Source organism: Temnothorax curvispinosus, unplaced genomic scaffold (genome assembly GCF_003070985.1).
Source record: "Temnothorax curvispinosus isolate PA1 unplaced genomic scaffold, ASM307098v1 QBEX01014441.1, whole genome shotgun sequence".
NCBI classification, from domain to species: domain Eukaryota; kingdom Metazoa; phylum Arthropoda; class Insecta; order Hymenoptera; family Formicidae; genus Temnothorax; species Temnothorax curvispinosus.
In genome coordinates this window covers 1-6,933 of record NW_020224221.1, presented here as the reverse complement: position 1 = coordinate 6,933, position 6,933 = coordinate 1, and the positions used below count along the sequence as shown (strand labels likewise).

The window sequence follows — 6,933 nt, the reverse complement described above, 5'->3', positions numbered from 1 at the left end:
ATGGAAGGAAAAATAAAAGAAGAGCAAAAAGAAGAAGGGGAGAGAAAGAGGAACAGAGGAGGAGGGAAAGAGTAGAAGAGAGGAAGACGGAAAAATGAAAAGGAAAGGTAGTGAGGAGGGAGGAAAAACGATGGGAAGGAAGGGCGGAGAGAAGAGGGAGGAAAGAAAGAGTAGGGAGGAAGAGAGTGTTTTGAAAAGGGGGAGAGGCTGAGGGAAAGGGGGAGAGGAGTCGGAGAGTAGAGTGGGGAAAGTAAAAAGGAGTGAAACAGAAAAAAAGGGGCGAAAGGGGGAAAGGGGAAGAAAGGAATGCAGGAGGGTGGAGAAGGGAGAGGAACAGGAAGGGAGCCTAAAGATAGTCTTTTGGAATGTAGCGGGAGTGAAGGGAAAATAGGAAGGATTTTGGGAAAGGATAAAAGAGTGGGATGTCGTGGGGTTGGTGGAGACGTGGCTGGAACAGGAGGAATGGGAGAAGATAAAGAATAGGGTGCCAAAGGAGTTTAACTGGAGAATACAGGGTGCAAAGGAAAAAAGAATTGGAAGAAAAAGAAGAGCAATAAGTGGGATAATGATGGGAGTCAGAAAAAGATTAGAAGGGGAAGAAGGGTGGGTGGAGGAGGAGGGAAAAGGAAAAGGAGAGGGAAAAGGAATGGGAGGTGGTGACGATTAGATATTAGTATAGTAGAGGAAATATAGTGGTGGAAATATTGAAAAAATGGAAGAAGAGATAATTAGTGAAGAAAAAGGAAGAATGGGAGAAGTAAAAGCGGAGGGGATAACGAATGTAAAGTGTAAGGAAAAGAAAAAGAAAGATGAGAGCCGAGAAAGCGAAGTGTGATAAGTCTTATGCGAGAAGTAAAAAGAAAGAAGAAAACAAAATATGGGAGAGACAGATGTGTGAAGTGAGCGGAGAGAAAAAAAAGAAACGAGAGGTGGCGAATGGACATTGGTACAGTAGATGAGAAAGGGAATACATTTTAACGGAGAGAAATGGCGATGTGGGACGAGTGTTTTAAGGTGAATGGAACGGAAAAAGTTTGGACGTGAAAGCGCGCGCGTTAGCGCGCGCTGCGTGCTAGTCTATAATAAAAAAAATCATTTTGACCGAGAAGTGAGCGTTCCGAAATATCTCGCACGTAGTGTTGTCGCTTTTCCGCGCGTCTGATTGGCCGGTCGAAGCCGGGTGATCGAGATCGCGGCGAGTTCCGCGAATTTCGTGCGTGTGCGTCGTGATCAATCGTATTGTGACAGTTCGCGTCGTGTCGTTAGGAGGTTAATATTATTATTAATGTGATCTCTCATCATTAAATACGGTTGTTTAATTCCGAATTTCGGTCGCGTCACGGCGCAAGGATCGAAGTGACGACGGCGATCGAGATCGCGGCGAGTTTGGCGAGTTTCGCGCGTGTATCGCGTGATGTGACGTGTGTTCGCGTGGTGTGTTTGCGAGGTTAGTAGGATTTTTTATTATATATAATCCACTATTGTATATAATGTATGTGGATAATTATATTTTACATTAATATTTTTTAACGCAATGACGTTTGCTCGCGTGGTGTCTCGCGAGGTTAGTTATATTGCTTGCTCGTACAAATCTAATCTAAGGTATACGTTACAGTAACTATAGATTTTTGATACAAATTTATCTTTGTAATCATATACTTTATATATAAGCAGATGTAAGTAATAATTATTGTTTTTGTATTATGTAAAATTTGCCTTATTTTAGATATACCGATAAATTTAATGTTCGAGAAGATCTGATGGGATTAGCTGTTGGTGCTCATGGCACAAATATTCAACAAGCGTGAAAAGTTGATGACATTACAAATATAGTTAGAAGAAAATTCATGCACATTTAAGATATATAGAGAGGTAATTATAAAAATTATTATCGCTTGTATTATTTCAAAGAGTACTGTTTTATAAAAGTTTACTGACTGTTTTTATCTAAAATATATATACATATTCGTATATATGTTGCTTATATTGAGCTGGTATACAGAGCTTATCAGATTTCTTTCTCAATCACAGACGCATGAAGCTGTTAAGAAAGACCGATCTATGCTGGAATACAACGGTAACCTAAAAATAGATAGTGACAGTGGCAGAGTCGTGACCATCGCTGCGTGATAGATGATAGTGATAGTGAAATATATATTGACGGCAGGGAGCTGATGCCGAGGAGATCTTTCAGAAGGAAGGTGTATCCAAAATCGCACACGTACGTATATATGTTGTTTTGTAAAAGTTGTAAAAGTTAAGAGAACGAGAAAGTGATCTGTATTTATATGCACGTGTGACAGGCACTATCGGGTAATAAAGATTTCTCCGAAGAATGTTTATATTGTACATTACTTTCGTTAACTTGAATGCTTTAAATGTACAATCTCGCGTCTTCAAAATATAATAATTCTCAGACACTGTTGAGGAATAATTGTCTAGCACAAAAGGTCCTTTTGTGCTAGATAATACGAGTTGCTACAGAGTGCCTCTAATTGTAAGAATCTCTTCTCCTTTACCCCCTCTTTCTTTTCCCAATCCCGAATTAACACTATTGCATGGTTCGTATCGCGTGTCATTACCTACTATAAATGTCCTCCTTTTCTCTCGTTTTCTCACGCAGGAACATTTTATATTCAACTATATAGTATACAATTTTGCCGCTATATATTGACCGCAGGGAGCTGATACCGAAGAGATCTTTAAGAAGGAAGGTGTATCCAAAATTGCACATGTATGTACGTATATGCTGTGTTGTAAATTGTAAAAATTGAAAAGAACGAGGAAACGTTCCGTAGCACAATTTATATTGTAGTTATGCTAAAATGATTGTGAATTGAGTCCCTGTTATTCATTATTTTATCAGCAATATTAGAGGAGTAACGAAAATTAATTTTATTAAGTATTCAAAGCAATTAATAGTTTTTAGCATTAAGTATTTTCATTTTCTCATAATATGCTTAAAAAATATTGCAGGGGACTTATGAGTTATGCGAAGGAATTGATACTATTAAGATTCATTGGTTATATGAAGTTTGCACACGTCAAGCTTGACATCCTTAAGATCACAATGCATTCTGAAAACGATACCGTGCAGGTTCGTTGGCGTATACGTGGTGTCACAGGCTGGAAGGTATTTTCTATGTTTTGGAAGTAAAATTTGGAAAATACAACATGCCATAATAAGTGCTAACCAGGAAATGTAAGTGTAATTAGTGCTCTAAACATGCTTTTTAATAGTAATATAAAATTGTTCTTATAAACATTAATTATATAATTAATTCAAGTTGTCTATTATTTGAAAAGAACTTGATTTTTAGTTTCGTTTTTTATTCTACCTTCAGAAAAAGATAAAATAATTTAGATTTCCTAAAATTAATTTTGTTTATGCTATCGGAGAGGAAACGCTTATTATAAAATTGATTATAATACCAAGACAATTATATATAACGATTTCAGATGGTACGACGGCTTTTTTATGTTAATGCTGAATGGAAAAGTCTATAAGCATATTGCGGACAAGATAATGCCTAATCAGGATACAGCCACGAAAAAGAAAGATATGCGCATGGCAGGGAAATTAGCGCTATTCACAAGATTTGTAAGCATATTTAGTAACAACGAGGATTCTTTGAATTGAGCTCTGTCTTAAAATCGTATCAATTGAAGTGAATCCACTGCTGAGTGCTGAAATTATACGATTTTATCCGTCACAACGAATAGACCAAGAAGAATGCTTTTTCCAGTCGATGGTTTCGAATGTTGCTGACGTATCTATTTCGTTGCAAATGCATCATTATGAAATGATGATCGGTAGTAAATGAGAAATATGTGAATTAAAAAGATGTGTACATTAACTAAACAGTATCTTTGTATGATTACAAACTATCTTCATCTAATTTTTTAGTGAAAATGTCCGAATAATTTGCGTTAGTATTTCTGTGTAAAAAAATATGACGATTATATTACAGTATATCTGACGATTTTAACATAATTATAGAGGTAGGGTGTCTAAATTGTTATCGTTCCATCCAAATGTAGCTTTTATACTATTCGGATAGTATCGATATTTTATGCTGCTTAGAAACAAGTAAAAAGTATTTTAAGACACTTGTATCGTTTCCAGAATATAAAAACTTGTGTTTAGATTACAGATATACGTTTTGGTTATTGGCGTATCTATTTCGTTGCAAATGTATCATTGTGAAATGATGATCGGTAGTAAATGAGAGATATGTGAATTAAAAATATGTACATTACTTAACCTTTCATCTGATTTTTTAATTTTAGTAGTGACAATGTCCGAATTATTTTGCGTTAGTATTCCTGTGTAAAAAAATATGACGATTATACGATTATATTACAACATATCTGAAAAATGTTAGAAAATGAAACAATTGTTTAAAGGTATCCTGTATATCATAGCATCTATTTGCTTCGCCTGTATGGAATGTTAATAAGGCGTAAGATAATATAATCATTAATGTAATATTTCTTAAATGTATATTTCATACTTAATTTTATTTCATAAATACTATCACATTTATTCCTATGAATCGTTTACATTTATTACGCTATTATGAGGTAGGATGTGTAAATTATTACCGTTCCATTCAAATGTAGCTTTTATAGTATTATTTATCGTATCGATACCTTAAGCTGTTTATAAAAAAGTAAAAAGTATTTTAAGACGAAAGAAAGATATAGGGATAGAAATATAAAAATATTTATTATATTGCAAATATATTTTTTATATATTAGTTTTTTATATACACTACCGCTCATTAATTTTAATATACAACAGATTTGTTGATTTCTCTGTAAAGGATGAACATCATGATACGTGTTTTGCACAGAAATGAATGCACTTGCTGTTATAAATATTTCACTTGCATGCATCGCATCTTTATATAAATAATATATAAAATTGCAATGCATGCAAGTGTTGAAGGTGTTTATAACAGCAAATGTATTTAATCGAACTCGAAATCAGTATAAGATAAATCAAAGGACTGCAACGTTGAAAGTTCTTATGACTTGTGTGTGGTTGCTGCACTTTTACAAATTCCACAACTTCTTCACAGTCTGCGCGTAAAAATCAACGTGGCACATTAAGTTGTAAAGTTATACGTTTGCCTTCTTGGAAAAGTTTTTTTGTCTGCATTATAACGACTAATTTGTTTGAATTTATATAGAAAAAAAGATCACCCGAAACTATATCTTTGGGTCAAGGTTCGATTGATCCCGCTGGAAACTGGGAATCTATAGTTAACGTGACGTACACTATAGATTTTTAGTATTGGCAATCTATAGTTTACGCCACATACACTATACATTTTCGGTCCTAGCGGGAGAAACCAAACGTATGTCAAATAATTACGACAAAATGATGTAAATATCTACATATTATTACTGTAAGCGTATGGAATATAATTTATTTATTTGAAAAATACTGTATATTTTAAGAGATTATTTTATTAAATCAAATTATCCAACATCCATTTAATCTTCTGTTGCAAAACTTAATTGCATATTGAAATTTAAAAATGTATACCATATATTTCAAAGATTTGTGCAAAAATGAAATAAGCATAAAGCGGGGAGCACACACTTCTGTATAACGCATAATGCGTAAGCATAAGAAAATTGATTGGTTTAAGCGGGGAGCACACACTTCTGCACAACGCATAATCCGTAAAAGGCCATCGCACACAAAATGCATAGCTTAACATAAGCGTAGCATAAGACCGCTGGACCAATGAGCATCTTATGTAAATCAATATGGCGACTTTATGCTGGATGCTCATTGGTTTAGCGGTCTTATGCTATGCTTATGCTAAGCTATGCATTTTGTGTGCGATGGCCTTTAAGCATAAGAAAATTGATTGGTCCATGCACATGTGCATAAGGAAATAGACCAATCAGTTTTCTTACCCAGTCAGAAATGATTAGTTGATTCGACGTTGAATCAATGTCGAAAACCGAATGTCGAATCAACGTCGTAATTCTGGTCGATTCGACGTCGAAAGCGTATAAAATATCACCGACTATTCAACTTATCGTTTCAACGTCGTTTCAACGTCGAAGGTTGAAATTCGATTGAAATATAGTATATTATATATTTTATATTTTTTTATATATGCAGTGTTTGTCTGGATAGGTTCTAAATATAAAATTTATATATATTATTTATACATATGTGATTGATCGCGCAATCCGAGTCGAAATTTTACTCCTTCTTTCGACCTCTTATTTTTCACATCTCAGGATTCTAAAGGATTTTGATAGGTTCTAATTGTATTGTACTTAGCCCCTTTGTGCCTGAAAACGGCAGAAAACGGACTGTTTCCCATTTTGAGGTTTAAAAGAGGAGTTATCGGTAAAACCCTCCTAAACCTCCTAAAACCCTCTAGATCCTACACTGATAGAAAAATGTACTAAATTTTAATTAATGTTTTTTCCAGTAGTCCTTATAAAGTATTTTTTTAATTCAGTTAATATTTTTCGAATGAAAAAAATATTCATCCAATTGAAACAAATTTTCTAAACCTAATAAAATATTTACTGAATTCAAAAGAATACTTTATTAGGACTATTGGAGAAAACATTTATTGTAGTACATTTTATTATCAATGTATTAATTTTTACTACTTTTTAAATCGTAATGAAACATGTTCCATATCACGGGTGTATCAAGACGATACAGAGCGGTACGGCGGGTTGCCCATTCGAGCAGGCGCGCATGGTCGTTCACAATTGCGTTGACTTCGGTGCATCACCTATAATCACTCGCATATCTTTTTTACAATAAAATGGACTTTGTAGCGCCCGAAGTTGCAATACAATTGTGACGGATTTCCGTAGCAGTAACGTTAAAACAGAAGTTGAGATGACAATACAGGTTATGAAATAAATTTTATTAAGAAAACGAAA

General features: G+C 34.4%; 1 long non-coding RNA gene across 4 annotated transcripts; it reads left to right on the top strand.

The window, feature by feature from the left end:
• Positions 1-1,124: 1,124 nt before the first annotated feature.
• On the top strand, positions 1,125-3,965 carry LOC112464675. 4 transcript variants are annotated; one of them, XR_003041942.1, is made up of 6 exons: positions 1,125-1,447; positions 1,756-1,872; positions 2,032-2,221; positions 2,624-2,738; positions 2,977-3,202; positions 3,460-3,965. It is a non-coding gene; the product is annotated as an uncharacterized LOC112464675 (long non-coding RNA). The 4 variants fall into 4 exon arrangements; XR_003041940.1 differs by having other exon boundaries at positions 1,727-1,872; positions 2,624-2,734; XR_003041939.1 differs by having other exon boundaries at positions 1,727-1,872.
• Positions 3,966-6,933: the final 2,968 nt, after the last annotated feature.